The 17,500-nt window shown below is 38.2% G+C and overlaps 2 long non-coding RNA genes across 2 annotated transcripts in view; one reads left to right on the top strand and one right to left on the bottom strand.

Moving 5' to 3' along the window:
- The window catches only part of LOC149133786 (uncharacterized), a 50,002-nt gene extending 36,999 nt beyond the window's left edge, over nucleotides 1–13,003 (bottom strand). Inside the window, exons 1-2 of the long non-coding RNA XR_016243305.1 lie at nucleotides 11,878–13,003; nucleotides 7,905–8,837 (exon numbers count right to left, since the gene is read on the bottom strand). This is a non-coding gene — a long non-coding RNA (uncharacterized LOC149133786). The remainder of the gene's footprint in view (nucleotides 1–7,904; nucleotides 8,838–11,877) is intronic.
- LOC149133785 (uncharacterized) overlaps nucleotides 2,742–17,500 on the top strand; it is a 27,168-nt gene continuing 12,409 nt past the window's right edge. The window contains exons 1-2 of the long non-coding RNA XR_016243306.1: nucleotides 2,742–2,898; nucleotides 13,626–13,758. This is a non-coding gene — a long non-coding RNA (uncharacterized LOC149133785). The remainder of the gene's footprint in view (nucleotides 2,899–13,625; nucleotides 13,759–17,500) is intronic.

Genomic DNA, 17,500 nt, shown 5'->3' with positions numbered 1-17,500 from the left:
TATAGAAATTTGTACGCCACTGCGGACCCTTTATATATACATTCATACACACATATATACATGTGTGTGTGTGTGTGTGTGTGTGTGTGTGTGTGTGCATGTGCACGCGTGTGCGTGTGGGTATATGTGTGTATAGTTGTATGTGTGTATGTGTGATTGGTGTATGTGTCAAACGAGAAGTCCCCCTTGCCATCACTCCACCAACAACCCCTCCGCCGCTCCGCCGCTTCGCCATCTTTCTTCCTCGGTCTTTTGTTTGACAGATCAACCGCGATATCATAATTAGGGATCTTTATTTGTATAACCTCCCCAAGTCCGACTTCTCTCTCCTTCTCCTGTTGTTTGCAAACCACCACCACCACTACAAAAACGGAGCTAATAAGAGGTGGGGCGGCGGTGGCTAAGAAACTCGACCCAAAATATTTTGGTAAATCAACTTTGGGTCCCTCGTTTTGTTGATACGATCTGGTTACCCAGTGACACATTGATCACGTGACAAAGCTTCCTGGACCCCATTTTGCTCCTCCACTGTCCAACTCTTTCCCTACTTTCTACCCCTTTCCGGTAGCCATTTCATTCTTTCTCTCCCTTATGTCTCTCTCTTTCTCTCTCTACCTTTTTCCTACTATCTATCTATCTATCTATCTATCTATCTATCTATATAACCACACCCCACCAAAAAAAAAAATAATAATGATAAAATAATAAAACGTGATAGTTGTTGAAAACAAAAAGGGGGTTTCTTAAAAGTAAGAACTGACGACTAAAACTAAGTCTTTTATTAAAGGAACACATGGGAGAACAGGCGGCTGGCTATCCAGAATTTTACATCAATTTCAAATGTTCGGTTAAAAGGTTCAAGGAAAGGGCCACTTTGCATAACCTTAAACCTCTTAGAGAAATAGGTGAAGCTATTGTTACGTTTGAGAATATCTTGTGGCACTCCGTCGGTTGCGACGAGGGTTCCAGTTGATCCGCTGAACGAAACAGCCTGCTCATGAAGTTAAGGTGAAAGTGGCTGAGCACTCCACAGACATGCGTATCCCTTAACATAGTTCTCAGGGAGATTCAGTGTCGCGTAGAATGTGACAAAGCTGGTCTTTTGAAAAACAGGCACTTCTCATTTTTTCCAGCTGAGTGGACTGGAGGAACGTGAAATAAAGTGTCTTGCTGAAGGATATATAACGCGCCGTTGGAAATCGAACTCATGACCTTAACGACGATTACCGTAACCACTTAGCCACGGGCTTCGCGAGTATTTTGTCTTTCTATAAGGACGCCATTCGATCTTGCATTGAATATTCCTGTTATCTTTGGTCTGGTGCCTACTCTTTCTTTTATTTGTTTTAGTCATTTGACTGCGGCCATGCTGGAGCACTGCCTTTAGGACGATTTCACTGTGACCTGAATAAACGTTTATTCAGATCACAGTGAAATCGTCGAATTTAAAGTCGAAAGGAATGTTTCCAGTCATTTGGAAACTAAACAAAAAATGTTTGACTTATTACATCTATGTTTTAAGATTGGATTAATGTTCATTTTGTTCTTGTAGTTAAAGAATGTGCTAAGAGACATGTGGAGTCCATTGGGGGACAACTTTTTGGTCGATGTTCGTATCAGAAACTGTCCAATGTTTGCTGTTATCAACGATAACAATAATGGATGGCCAAAAGTAGTGGGACACTGTGTTATGTGTTGGGATATGTTTTAGGTTGGTGATGAGATACGGGGTGGGATAAAGGTAGGATCAAGATCTGGAGAGCATTGTTTGAGAATAATGGAAAGTGTAGCATCAGTGGTGGTCACCTAACACGCTAAAAACCCTAATATATATAAAAAACGGAAGAACTCTTTGCATAACATTATCCCAGATACACCATGACAGGAGTGGTAACAAATGGAGCCTCTTTAGTCATTGGTCTGCAAGATGAGGCCTGACCTGGGCTAAATAATAACATAACAGCAATTTAGCCCCAATGAACATCACCTGAGAGACACACACACACATGCAAATACACGAATACTAACACACACACACACATACCACCGCCGACAACACCATCACCACCCAAATCACAGTGGTGAGTCTTTCATTTTGTGTTTATTAGTTTCTCCGATCCCAGGAGAAATAATTGACACCGACCAATTAGCGTGGGGCGTGGGACGGGGAAGGGGAAGGATAGAAGTAGGATTTGGTCAGTCTTCTACCCCTTCCCCACTCCGCTACCGACACATGCCAGGTCCCTGACACGTCACCTTACTTGACCCCTGGACGGTATATTAATCATTTTAAAAGGTTTCTTCCGCCAGGGGCATCGTCAGCATAACCAGACAATGCAAACCACCACCCCATCGCCACAACCACCACAACCACCTCCACCACCACAACCACCTCCACCACCACAACCACCTCCACCACCACAACCACCACCTGTTTCAAAATAAGGTATATAACGTATCAGCTTTATCATTGTCGTCACAGCGTCATGTCATTTTATATTGTTATATTTTATAGAATACACATCTATGCATAAATGTGTGTAAGTATATATATATATATATATATATATATATATATATATATATATATATATATATATATATATATATATATATATATTACATATTATATATAATATAATATAATATAATACATATATATATATATATATATATATATATATATATATATATATATATATATATACACAATATCTTTTCTTTTTCCTTGTTTCAGTCATTTGAATGCAGCCTTGATGGGGATTTTAGTCAAACAAATCGACAACCGGGCTCTTTTTAAGCTTAGTATCCTTTTGTCGAACCGCTATGTTACGGGGTATAAGCACGCCAACACCAGTTGTCAAGAGGTGATAAGAGGACAAACAAAGAGACACACACGTAAGTATATAATTAAGAAAATGGAGAGTTATAATGGATATAAATTAATTCTTAATTAATTAACATAGCCTACAACTGTATCAATTTATACTCAATACAAATTACAAAATATATTTAATAAAATAATTTTGCACTTTTTAAGAGTTTGAGTGAAATATCCTCAGGGCAAAAAGGACATTACAGAATTTACATGCGGTTTCTAAAGAGTTGTAGCATCCAGTCATTAGATGTTTCAAGATATTTGGCCAGTCTAATTGTGGTGGTTTTGTAAGAGATTTCAAATTGGGTCAAGCCTCGACTTCTTTGGGCTCTGGGTAAGTAAAGACGATCTGTGTCTGCCTTCGGTTGGTGTATTTTATTGCAAGTCAGCAGCTTACGGATTTTCCTGTCAATCTTTGTTTCGTTGATATTCCATTTCAATACATTGAAACTATAAATAACCGGAACTGCTAAGGAATTTATGGCTAACACTTTGTTATGTGTATTTAACTCATATTTTTGGATTGCTCGAACTCTCCTGTAACATTCCTTCCTGATCTTCTCTTTCATGCTTGCATGCTGAATGCCAAAACCCTCGTTTATTCCGTGGTATTTGTCAGTTTGTTCCTGTCCGAGTTCTGTTATGTGTCAACATCTAACACCACTGAATGTGAGGTCGTTAATTTCCCTTTCTGGAAAGTGACCTTGGTACATTTATCAAAACTAAAGTTCATCCCGATCTCATCACTGAACGTCTTCACATTACGCAGTAGTCCTTCAAGCTCATTATCGTCTTTGCCATAGAGTTTTAAGTTATCCATGTGAAATAGATGGTTTATTATCTTGTCAATTTTATACCCATGCTCTGTTCTGTTAAGTTCACTTGTAAGGGATATTAGGGCTATGCAAAAAATTAAAGATCAGAGTCACCTTGAACAATGTCACAGGTGATATTAATGTTTTTGTGGTCAGTACTCCATTAGAATAGTATTAATAGAGATTCGTATTGCACACTGACATGTGCTTCAGGAAATTTCAAATCACAGGAGAAATTTTGAAGATATCCAGGGATTTCAAGATCCATGAATACGGTACGCTGCCAAAGGCCTTTTTATAATCAATCCATGCGGAACTGAGATTTCTGCGTTTGTTATGACACTTCTCAAAGATCATGTGATTGATTAGGAGTTGGTCTTTGCATCCATATGAGTCCCGTCGGAACCCTTTTTTGTTCAGTGGGGAAAATATCGTTCTGTCTCGTAAAGGCGTATGGTTTTCTGCACGAAGATGGATGTTAAAATTTTATACATACTAGATAGACAGGTTATGGGCCGATAGCTTTGGAGAAATTTGGTTTCATTATTGTTTGGAAGAAGGTAAATAATACCACTTGTTAACCAATCAGGGGTTTTCTTAGGGCCTCTCATAATTTCATTGAGTAGCTGAACTAACTTTTCGCGAGCGCATGGGAGCAATGCGAGCCAGAAATTTGGCACCCTATCATTACCGGGGGATTTCCACTTATGAGCCTTCGTGAATGTCATCCTTAGGTCTGCTATTGTGATGTCTTCCCATGCTTGTTCTGGTAAATTTTGGTTGGATCCTTCTATTGTTGTTGTTGTTGTTGTTATTGTTGTTATTGTTATTATTATTATTATTATTATTATTATTGAGCTACCAGAATCGTTAGCACGCCGGGCAAAATGTTCAGCAGCATTTCATCCGTCTTTACATTCTGAGTTCAAATTACGCCGTGGTTTACTTTGCCTTTCATCCTTCCGATGTCGATAAAATAGGTACCAGTTAGATACTGGGGTTGATGTAGTAATCGACTTACTCCCTCCTCCAAAATTACTAGGCTTTTGACTATGAAACACAGGAACATTAATGTATTCACTCTTTACTCTGTAGTTTACCTGTTTCATTCTCTCTTTCTTTCTCTCTCTCTCGCTCTCTTTCTTTCTCATTCATTCTTTCTTTCTTTCTTTCTCTCTCTCTTCCTTTCTCTGTCTTTCTCTCTCTCTGTCTTTCTCTCTCTCTGTCTTTCTCTCTCTCTGTCTTTCTCTCTCTCTGTCTTTCTCTCTCTCTGTCTTTCTCTCGCTCTCTCACCTCTCCCTCTTTCTCCCTTTCTGCAACACTTCTTCCTTTTACACGCACGCGCATATTCCACTCTTTGCCAATATCCTTCTTTCCTCTCCACTCCCCCCCCCCCCGTATCTCGTTCTTCACCGAGTCACCCACACTTTCTCTCCTTCCCCTTTTTGTATGTGCTTCACCCCACCCCAATTATGCATGCACGTATGTATGCTATGTACGTATATATGTCTGAATGCCTGCGTGCCAGTATGTGTGTATGTATGTATGTATGTATGTGTGTATGTATGTATGTATGTATGTATGTGTGTAAATGTATGAATGCCCTTGTTTATCAGTCTTTCTTACATTTCTCTCTCTCTCTCTCTCTCTCTCTCTCTCTTTCTTTTCCCCTTTCACTCTCTGAACCGTCAAAGTACAGCCCATAACTCTCATAACAAGCTTTAACTGTTAACGCCATTAACCAGAACAGTTTCTAGTTTATTGTCCACGTTATACAGACTTTCTGCGACATTACGTTAAATTTTATGACCAACAGCCAAGCAGTAAACGATCAGAAAGAAACTAAAATTAAAACAACTTCTATTACATAAACAAGGGGTTTAAATAAAACCTAAATAACTTGCAATAATTATTTACTTATTCTATGGAGTAGGGCGATAAATGTTGCAGTCAATTGCTTGACTTTGTTGGCGACCTGAGATATCCATCACGGGGAGAACCACAATGAGGGAACAGCTTGCGTTGGGAAGTCGGTGGCAGCACTGTTTCATTGGCTCCTAGTGTCGTTGAGTTCAGAAGGTGGATAAATGGAATTTGTGATGTTTATGCCTTTCCTAAGTACATTAACATAGCTTACACTCGTTATAGGAATTGAACTCATTACTGTGAAGAAAGAAGATACATTTGATCCGTTGTTGCTGTCTACAGTAGAGAGTCGTTACTACTTTATGATTTCTGTTTAAAACTAAATGAGTTGGATCTTTTGAGAGTTGTCTTGTGTGTGGTGTCGCTAACTTAATTATTTGGCCGTCTACTAAATTCAAATCAATGAAGATGTGGAACTTTGAGCAAAGAATACACAATGTTCCTCTGGGACCGAACACTTTTCTATGATTTCTTCTGTGTTATCCGTGTATTTATTTTGAAAAGAAAAAAACCCATAAGATGGAGGTGTTCTGCCTTTGCTTTCACAACAAAATGATGGTTGCAGACGATGAACTCTGGTCACATGACTGAATATTCCGATGTTTGACTCTTTTAGTTCTTCTGATTATTAAAGCATAAAATGATTAACACATAACCAAAGTAAATTTGATACAAACCATATAATGGATCCTTATTAGGGCCCAGTTCATAAATTTCTCCAGAATTGGGGAAACAGTTGCTTCCATAAACATTCCAAGTACTGCAAGTTGACAATTTATTCTTTTCTACTCTAGGGACAAGACCCGAAATTTGGGGGGAAGGGGCCGGTCGATTAGATCGACCCCAATATGCAACTGGTACTTAATTTATCGACCACGAAAGGATGAAAGGAAAGTCGACTTCAGCGGAATTTGAACTCAGAACGTAAAGACAGAAGTTGGGAATTTATTGAGTAATGGAAAAAGGAAACGGTAAAATATTAATTCAGAATATAAGGAAATAACTTATAGGATCTTCATAATGTGGCATTCGATTTTTTTTTAGTATTTTATTCTCTAAGTTATGGAAATATATTATTTACTTCACAATGTCTTAAATGGAAATCAAGGAAACTTTCGTGTTAATGTGAAGGGTGAGTCTTACGTAAATTCAATTCCTCCTTTTATAATAATATGAATACTAGAATCTAGTATGTGATCGATAAATTGTTAGTTTGGCATGAGACATGAGGCAGGGAAGATTGTAATACTTTGATAGGGACTTATCGATCTCAGAACGTTAAGAAGTTAATGACAGAGTCGACCTGTGCCGTACAACAAATCGCAGCGTAGAAGAAAGAAATTCAATATTATTTTCAAATTTTGACACAAGGCCAGTAATGTTTTTAGGGGGTGGGGTGGAGGTTCAGTTGATTACATCGACTCCTGTGATCGACTGGTACTTATTTTATCGACCCCGGTGGCATTTGAACTCAGGATGTAAAATTTGCATGACTGTTTAATAATAATCGATATAAATGCTGGATGCTTCGATGATTGATTTCTCCAGCTACACTTTATATCTTACAAAGAGAGGGGGAGAGAGAGTGTGTGTGTATGTGCGTGTGTAATAGAAAGAAAGAAAGAAAGAAAGAAAAGAGATAGAGAGATAGATAGATAGATAGATTGATAGATAAATAGAGAGAGAGAGAGAGAGAGAGAGAGAGAGAGAGAGAGAGAGAGAGAGAGAGAGAGAGAACATAAATCATACTAGATTCGGTGACAGGCATCGATAGCTTTCTGAAAAACACGTTTTTAAACGAAACTTCTCAGAGCCAGGTTTTCTATGGAGTAAATTACGATTAAATTGATAAAACTTAGAAAAAAAATCAACCTATTTATTGCAAATACACAAATGAGAAATTTGACTTGTTTGTTTAAGGTAATAAATATTTTTCTTTTGAAAATTAGTTTTCATTTCATTATTTTGTATAAAAAGCAGGAAATTAAATAAAAGTTAAATTATAATTATTTTATGTATGTCATGTATCTTGATATTTCCCCATGGTGGCAAAAACATATTTCTCAAGTTGCCCGTTATATGATGGGTTACACTCTAGTATATATATATATACATATATATATATATACTAGCAGCTAAACCCGGTTTCACCCGGTCAGAAAACGACGCGAAGAGAGAAACGAGGAAGAAGTGGATACGAAGTGGTGTTTGGGCGACGGATCTTGGTAGAACAAAATGAATGTCATGGTGAGTTAGTAAGGAGAACAAAGCAAGACTGGACTTACGTGGGCTGGCAAGACGATGAAAAAATTGCGGAGTTGAAATTGGAGCAGTTGAAGTTGCCGTTGTTATCATTGGAGTCCTCTTGGTAGACAACATTCTTCGTCCTTCCCTCGGGTGCACAAATAGAAAGACCATGGGGACATCTAACGTACAGTTGTGTGTGTGAGAATACTTGCTCTGTCAGATTCAAACCAACCGCTTGCACTGATTGTCCCTGCGCCTTGTTGATTGTCATGGAAAAGCAGAGTTTGATGAGAAATTGCATCTGTTTAAACTTGTAGGTCGTATCGGAGTGGGTAAGGGACATGGGAGTTATAAGTATGTCTTAGCCAGCGGCCGGTTCATTCAAGATTGTTGCCTACAGAACTCGGGAGCACAATTTTTTGATAATCATCCGCGTACCATTGCACATTATTGGAGCATCTAAATTCCTTAGCAGCATGATTGGCTCGCACAACTTTCAGATGCAGTTCGTGAGCTGGTAGTTCTGAGGGTCACCCCTTTTGTCAGATTTGTCATGGGCCGGCCGGTCTATCTCAGATACATGGGAAGCTGGATTAAATTTTTCATCAACACAGGGGAGCCGAAATAAATGTTTTCAATGTCCAAGGGAAGCCAAATGCTGATCTATAACGATGGTTTTAATTTAGGCACATCGTAAAAGTAATTATAATGAATTGCTTAATATAAAGAAAAGTATGTTTTTTCAAGCAAATACAGTTAGAAAAAATATTTACCACAAGGAGAAAGAGACAAAAATAACAGGTGTAAAAAATTTTTTTTTTCTAAAAGCGTTCAATGACGTTAACTGGAGTGTGGGGTTCGAGTAGACGTTATTCCACCTTTTGATTTATCATTACCATTATTTTCGTTCGTTTTTATTTTTCCTCCACTTTTGTGTTTTTTCTGTCCTTGTGTTGTTCCCTGTTTCGACCCTGTGTGGTTAATAAAAAAAATTAAATCGTCATGTATGTATATATGTGTGTAGATGTGTATCCGTGTGTGTGTGTGTGTGTGTGTGTGTGTGTGTGTGTGTGTGTGTGTGTGTTTGTGTGTGTGTGTGTTTAATAACGTACCGTATATAGTATGTCTGTACTTTTGTATGCAGTATAAATTAAGAAAATAGAAGCACTTGTACAGAGATACAAAGAATTTTATATTTTACTTGCCAACCTTGTAACTGCTGCGATAGTTATTAATCGGTAACGGAACAGTAAATGTGCATTGTTTTAAAGGAAATGAAAATAAAATTTCGTATTGACACTTCACGCATGTCAGTCGTCAGGTATGTATGCGTAGATCTGTGAGTGTTTAATAACGTACCGTGATAATATGTCTGTATTTTCGTATGCAGTGTAAATTAATCCCCCAAAAATTACAGTATCGAAATGTGATTGTGGAAAAGTTTCATTTTTAAAGTGAAAGTATTTGACATGAGTGTTTTTGTTTCACTTTTGACACGTAATACTTAAACAGTGGAGGAGATATTATGTTGCTGTGGGCTCGAACTATGCAAGAAGTTAAAATTTGTTTTTGACTAAAACACAACCGGGACCCTAAGTACGGCATGTGTAAAATTTGAATGAAATTGGTTGTGTAGTTCTGGGGTTTTAGGGATACACACAGACAAACACACAGACACAGACACACAGACATACATTCTCATTTATATATATATATATATATATATATATATATATATATATATATATATATATATATATATATATATATATATATATATATATATACGAGGGTGAGTCAAAAAGTAATGCCATTTTGTTTAGGACAGGTATAATTACCAACACAGGAACATGTATCATACATCAAAATGAAGCTGGTCCTCTGTGGATCACATCCCTACTTCTCAACATAGTCACTGTTTCTCTCAATAGCAATGTTTCACCTTCGAATGAGAGCATGTATCCCTGCCCCGTAAAATTCTGTTGACTGGCCTTTGAGCCACTTCTTCACTACAGTTTTCACTTCTTCGTCACTGGAATAATGTTTGCCTTTCAGACCCTCTTTCATGGGGCCGAAGAGATGATTGTCTGAAGGCACTAAGTCTGGTGAGTATGGAGGATGCAGTAAAGTTGTCCACCCGAATGAGGCGATGTCTCCCTTGTCCTGATGCTTGTGTGTGGTCGAGCATTGTCATGCAGAAGGAGAACATTGTCGATTGGCAAGTTGGGTCTTACTCGTCGGATTTTTGCTTTGAGCCTCGTCAGGGTCTCAATGTAGACCTCAGAGTTTATTGTTTTTCCTTTTGGCAAGAAATCGACCAGAATGACACCTTGAGCGTCCCAAAAGACAGTCGCCATGATTTTTCCGGCTAACTTTTGCGTCTTGAACTTTTTCAGTTGTAGTAACGTAGAGTGGCGCCATTCCATTGTCTGCCTCTTTGATTCCAGTTCATAATGATGAACCCAAGTTTCATCACCTGTTACGAGCCTTCGAAAGAAGGTATTGCCTCTTTGACTTTGTTCGAGAAGTTCAGTGCAGGCATTGACACTGTCAGTCTTGCGTTCGGTAGTCAGCTCTCTCGATACCCAACGAGCACACACTTTTGAAAATCCAAGTAATTCGACAATGTTGTAAGCACTTCCATGGCTCACTTCAAGGTTTTCTGCCAACTCATCAAGAGTTATGCGTCTGTCTTCTTTGATCAGAACATCTGCTTTTGCTTTATTGGCAGGATTCACAGAAGTGGATGAACGGCCAGAACCGGGTTTATCGGCTACACTCACAGTTCCCACCTTTTCATCTTTCAGAGGACGGACCCACCTGCATACATTGCTATAATCTAAAGTATTGTCCTCAAAGACATTTTGTAATCGTCAGTGAATGTTCACACGGGTTTCCCCCCTCAGGAACAAGAAATTCAATCACTGCTCTTTGGGGGCAACCATTTTGAATTTTCCTTACCAGTCTAAAAACCTGAAAAGTAAGAAACAAAATATTTCAGAACGTAAATAATATAATCATTTATAACTGGGAAAATTTTCAGTTATTTTTATCAAAATTTTCACATGAAATAAAGAAAATGGCATTACTTTTTGACTCACCCTCGTATATATACATACACACACACACACACACACATATATATATATTATATAACAAATAGATGTGATGCTATTAAAATATACATAAAAAACTTCAAAAAAAGTTTTAAAAACAAACAAGCTATGCACTAAACATAAAACAGCATGAAAGTAGACCAAATAAAATCATAAAAGAAATGAAAAAAAAAAAAAGAATTAACAATACAAGCGAATATGATTGATTTTTTTTTTTTTTTTTTTTTTTCATTTAATCAACTCAAACTCTTCATTTTGTCGAACCCGGAAGGATGAAAGGCGGGATTTGAACTTCAAACAAAAAATTGCAACTAAATACCATCGGGCATTCTATTTGGCGCCCTTACACAGGTACATAACAAAAGAAAAAAATAAACAAAAACAGAAAAGGAAAGCAGATAAAAACATTAAAACAAAATCAAGAAAAAAATTTAAGAAATCGTAAAATGTTATCGTCTGCTCAGCCATATTTCATAACCTCGTTTTCATAACCTCGCTAACACCTCTGACATGGCTGCCTGACTTGACTTTTTCTGGTCGCTTCAACTAGAAGACATATTACGACTCTTTTATTACTGCCGTTATTTCATTACTGCTGCTGCTGCTGCTGTTGTTGTTGATTTTGTTTATTTTAACTTCTGAAAGCCAACGGAAAACGTACGCCAGAGAAGCGTTTTGTATTCTAGATACACATATGTTACTGCCTAACACATAATATACTGAGTCGAAAAACTTCATTTCATTCACATAATTAATAGACAAAATCTCCCTCAAGCGGTTTTAAAAAAATCTAAAAATAAACAACGAGAATTATAGCTCTGATCATAAGAGTTAATCCAAAATTTTAGAAAAGAAAGACAATACATTTAGTGATGGATATTACCTTAACGCTCACCTGGTGAAGGGTATGGACGTGTTCCGGTCTTGTTAGTTCTCCTCAGCTCAACAAAGTATTTCATATACAGTGAGCTATCTCCGCCATCACCGAATCACTATTTATCTCTCAGATGGATCTCTTCCACTTTCCCGTCCGCAGAGCAACGTGAAATGAAGTGTTTTGCTGAAGAACACAACGCGCTCCCCATTCCGGGAATGGAACCTAAGACCTAGCGATTGTGAGCAATGAGTGCAACACCCTAACCACTTGACTTCGCTCCTAGTAGTTGGAGTGCTTGCGGGTGGGGGAGTGGAAAAATCGTTGGCTTTATGCTATATCTTCTGGGTCTCTACGTTTAGAGTTCAAATCCTACCTGTGTGGAGAAGGAACGGGAAACTACTCCATTATTCACCCGAAGTCTATTTATGGTAGTCGTAGTTCAATTCATCTACTTAACAGCGGTAGGGGAGGGTACAGGCCGTCCAAGGTTTTATACAGATTGCTGGGGAAGATTCACATGTACACGACCTGTCTAAGGGCAGACCACCACTAAACACATTGATCAGGTTTCACATTGATCAGGTTTCACATTGATCAGGTTTCACATTGATCAGACTTCACTGTGGAGAATCAATAAGGCTGAAGTATGTCTGTTAATTTACTCTGTAAACTTTTTTTCATATATATACAGCATCCACTCGTAGACAACATTGTTTACAATTTCGAAATAGTTTGCATGGTCGATATTGCTAGAGTTATCTCGCTCGTTTATTGTTTGAACATTTAAAAAATGCTTACAGGGAGTCTTTGTTTATTAACCGCATGGATAGTTTTCCGTTTCTCTTTTATCTTTTCCTTGTTTTAGTGATTAGACTGAATGAACCGACCCCGGAACTTTTTTTTTTAAACCTGGTAGATATATTATATCAGTTTCTTATGCCGAAACACTAATTTTACGAGCAGGCTCTTCCGTTGATTGGATCAACTGAAACATTCATCGTCGTAACCGACGAAGTGATGGTTTGTGTCCCTGTCTTTTCCATTCTATCACTTCTCCTCATCCCTGTTGCAATTGCAATCACTGTTGCTATTTCTGATGTTGCAATTAACGTAATTTTCTTCTTATTGCTGCGAATGTTACAAAAGCTGCTGCTGCTAACTTTACTGTTCCTACCGACATTTATGCTTTCACTGCTTGCATTAGAAACGCTGTCTTACTTAAGTTGCTGTTGTTATTGCTGTCGGTGTTGTTGTTGTTTTTGTTGTTGTTGTTGCTGTTAGGGACCATTTTAGTTTTGTTTATGCTGGACCCTTGCTATTTCGATAGGTTTTTATGAATACCAACTGCAAAACGATTAATTTCTTTTCCCTTATTTTTCTTTGTTTCTGTTAATCATTACTATTACTATCACCATCATTATTATTATTATTATTATTATTATTATTATTATTATTATTATTATTATTATTATTATTATTATTATTTCCAAGAGCAAAGGGTTTTGCGATTTATCAGCTTGTAAAATGAGGGCAGAGCATAGAGCTGAGGATTTATTTGTTGTTGCACCTTATAAAAATAACACCTGTATGTCGTAATAACTCTGCCTCTCTCTCTCTCTCTCTCTCTCTCTCTCTCTCTCTCTCTCGCTCTCGCTCTCTTTCTCTTTCTTTCAATTCTTTATTTCGTTCTTCTGTTTTATCCTTTTAAAATATAGGATCTGGAATTTAGGGTCCACTCATACTAAATAATGGGTTCTTGCTTTCAGTCATAAGAACCATAATTCACCCAGAATTGGATCTGAGATGAAGCAAACAACAACAACAACAACAACAACAACAACAACAACACCATTAGAATGAAATAAAGAAAAAAGGGGTTTATTGTGAATTTGTTGAAGTGTAAGTATTATAACTGGTCCTTATTTTATCTGTCTCGGTGGGAGATAAAGGGTCAAGTCTGAGTGAACGGCATTTAAATGGATGCTAACGTATTGTTGCAAATAATCAAATATTCTTTTAGGGAGCTCAGTCTGTTTCTCCCCCCCACCTCTGCTTCTCTGCATCAGTGCTAACAAATCAGTGCAAGACCCTTTATAGAGTCGCTTGACTTGCTAAAAATTACAAGCAAGTCTTTCTCAAATCGCACCCTGTCGCCTTCTGCCTTCAGACAAGACACGTTAATGCTGCAATCGTACATACCTTTAAAAAGACGGTTTGGTCACGGCCAGATTGTCTTTGGTCACAATAAAAGATACTTACCGAAGGTGCTACACAGTGGGACTGACCCCGGAAACATATGTTTGGGAAGCAAGCTTCTTACCATACAGTCGGGAGGTGAAGGAAGTGAATAAGGATTACTTTTCATTTGATTTCCATATGATTACAGCCGTTTCGTAACCATCACCATGTGGTATTGTAAATTTTGGTATCCAAAATTGTACGTACGTGTTTACAACGATATGTCTGCTAAGCCTTATACAATACAATTATATATTGAGAAATTGATGCAAATAAGGGGGAAACCTAACTCACCAGATCACCGGAATATCATGGTTACATTGACGATTTAACTGTGTGTGTGTGTGTGTGTTTGTATGTATGTAAGTATATATGTATCTAGGCATACTTATATACACGTCTATCAAAATGGCCGTTAATAAACCGTAGGACCACCACCAAAGTGCTTTGACTTCATGCTGTGGATGAAGAATACGTGACACCTGACAGCGATTATTCATTTGCAAAATATTTATTTTGGCCGAAAATCGTAGTAAGGGAAGTGAAATTGTTCTGCTGTGGATCGAACCTGAATCGCATGCAGCTTGCCTCGAATCTATGACAGCCGGAAGCTCTATGTCTTATTGTATGCTAAAGTGGGGATTAACGTATAATAGCTGCATGTACCCCAGTACAACCATGCCACAGGTTGTACTGGGGTATATATTACTAATAGCGCTCGAGAGTGACCTGACATACATATATGCATATATATATATACACACCAGCATAGATGCTGGCGTGTTAAGAAGTTTGCTTCCCAACCACATGGTTCCCAGTTCAATCCCACTGTGTGGTACGTAGGATGTCTTCTACTACACTCCTGGGCATACCAGAGCCTTGTGGGTGCATTTCGTAGACAGAAACTGAAAGAAGCCCGTCGTAGAAATGTATATATCTTTGTGTTTGTATTTGTCCCCCACCAATGCTTGATAACTATGACATAGCGGATCGCCAAAAAGCGATCGAGAGGATAAATATCAGGCTTAAAAGTGTAAGTATTAGCATTGATTTGCTCGACTAAACTGTTCACAACGGAGATCCAGCATGGCCGCAGTTCAGTGACTGAAACAAGTAAAAAAAAAATATACATTTCTACATACATAAACATACCTACATATATAAGCACACACATGCATAGACACATGAATATCTTCCGAACTATATACATACAGGCATATATACATACATGTACATGCACACGTACATATATACATACTTGCATGTATACATGTATACATACATACATACATACATACATACATACATACATACATACATACATACGCATCACTCCACCTAACGGTTATTATTTAAGGTGTTTTAACATCTGGGGAGATATATCTCAAAAGATACAGAACTGGAATGTGCTGGAATGTACCGACTTCCGGTCTGTATTGCAGCCTGGGCACGTCCGGTAAATAGTACATTGCATATTATCGAAGGTGGTTGCGTTTGTGTGTGTGTGTGTGTGTGTGTGTGTGTTTGTGTGAGTGAGTGAGTGTTTGTGTGTGTGTGCGCGCATATTGAGGAGTATAAGTGGATGGGTGTATGGGTGTGTGTGATGTGCGTGTGTACGGAAGGGATGTGAAGGTGTATATGAAAATGTGTGCGCTCGTGTGTAGGTGTGTATATGTAGATATGGATGGACGTTTGTTAAGATGATTCTCTATAACAGTGTGTGTGTATGTTTGTATGTGCAATTATGTGTATGAGTTTGTGTATGTGTGTGTGTGTGTGTGTGTGTGTGTGCGGATGTTTGTGTGTGTACGTGTGATTACTTGTACGAATGTATGTCGTTGAAATGTGAATGTGGAGTTATAAATACGCAAATGTGTAGATGTGTGTATGCGTATGTGTGAGGATGTGCGTGTAGAGGTGTGTGTAGATACATGCGTGTGAAAGTGTATGTATGCATGTATGTGTGTGTGTGTGCGCATGCACGTGTGTGTAAGTGAGTGCGTATGCGTCGTTAAACCTATCTGGATTCTGCTGAGTTCGTCTATACATGATGATATGTAAAAACATGTTGTTTTTGTTATTCCTGTTATTTAGCCCAAGAATGTGCCTGTGATTGAGTTGATCTATAATCTAAAGCGCTCTAATCCTGACCATCCCACCTTGATTTTAAATCACCCAATATTTCATTGTGTATTATAGTAGGCAGCGAGTTGGCCGAATCGTTAGCACGCTGAGCAAAATGCTTAGCAGCATTTCGTCCGTCTTAACATTCTGAGTTCAAATTCCGCCGAGGTCGACTTATCCTTTTGGGGGTCAATGAAATAAGTACCAGTTGGACACTAGACTCGATGTAATCGAATTACCCGGCCCCCGAAATTGCTGGCCTTGTGCCAAAATTTGAAACCAGTATAGTAGGATGTGATTAAAGTATTCAGAGGTGGTTGGAACCAACACCGATAAGATAGAACAAGGTCCCCAACCATAGATGGGGAAGTGGGTAGGACCAAGCACGAAGGGGCTGGGTTAGAAGGGTAAGTATAGTTTACTGGATTTACTGTTTGTTGATTTGACATCTATTCCTATCAATTCTCGGAGTTGGATGTCAAATCAACAAACAGTAAATCCAATAAACTATACTTACCCTTCTAACCCAGCCCCTTCGTGCTTGGTCCTACCCACTTCCCCATCTATGGTTGGGGACCTTGTTCTATCTTATCGGTGTTGGTTCCAACCACCTCTGAATACTTTAATCACATCCTACTATACTGGTTTCAAATTTTGGCACAAGGCCAGCAATTTCGGGGGCCGGGTAATTCGATTACATCGAGTCCAGTGTCCAACTGGTACTTATTTTATTGACCCCCCAAAAAGGATAAGTCGACTTCGGCGGAATTTGAACTCACAATGTTAAGACGGACAGCTAAATAACGTTTTTTTTTTTTTAATAAATCTTTTAAGTTTGTGCTATCGCATTAACTGTGTATTGAATGTTTCAAACTACAAAACACGTGTTGTTTACAAATATTGACAACACGTGCTTTTTCCGAGATGTTGACGAGAAAACGTGCAGTCGCGCACCAAATGACAACTTCCAAATCCTGTTTCCTGACTGGGTGAAAATGATCAAACTTTAAACCTCTATAACTTTTTAAAAACATTTTTTTCTGGAAAAAATGAAATACCTTCAGCAATTCAGCTTGGAAAAGTATATTAATGTACCAAATTTAATTTTTGAAACGCTGGCAGCCAAACCAACTAAATCCCAAATAAGTACTAGGATCGATTCATTCTTCAAGGTAGTTCCCCAACGACTGAAGCAAATAAAGGATAAAAAATAGACCCGTCTCCGACTGCGGGAGATGGGGAGGAAGTGGGGGTTGGTGGACGGATAAACTTAGAATTG

The sequence above is a fragment of the Octopus bimaculoides genome, chromosome 10, assembly GCF_046866305.1.
Source record: "Octopus bimaculoides isolate indiv1 chromosome 10, ASM4686630v1, whole genome shotgun sequence".
Lineage (NCBI taxonomy): Eukaryota > Metazoa > Mollusca > Cephalopoda > Octopoda > Octopodidae > Octopus > Octopus bimaculoides.
The sequence above is the reverse complement of the archived record's forward strand: the minus strand, read 5'-3'. Positions and strand labels throughout refer to the sequence as shown.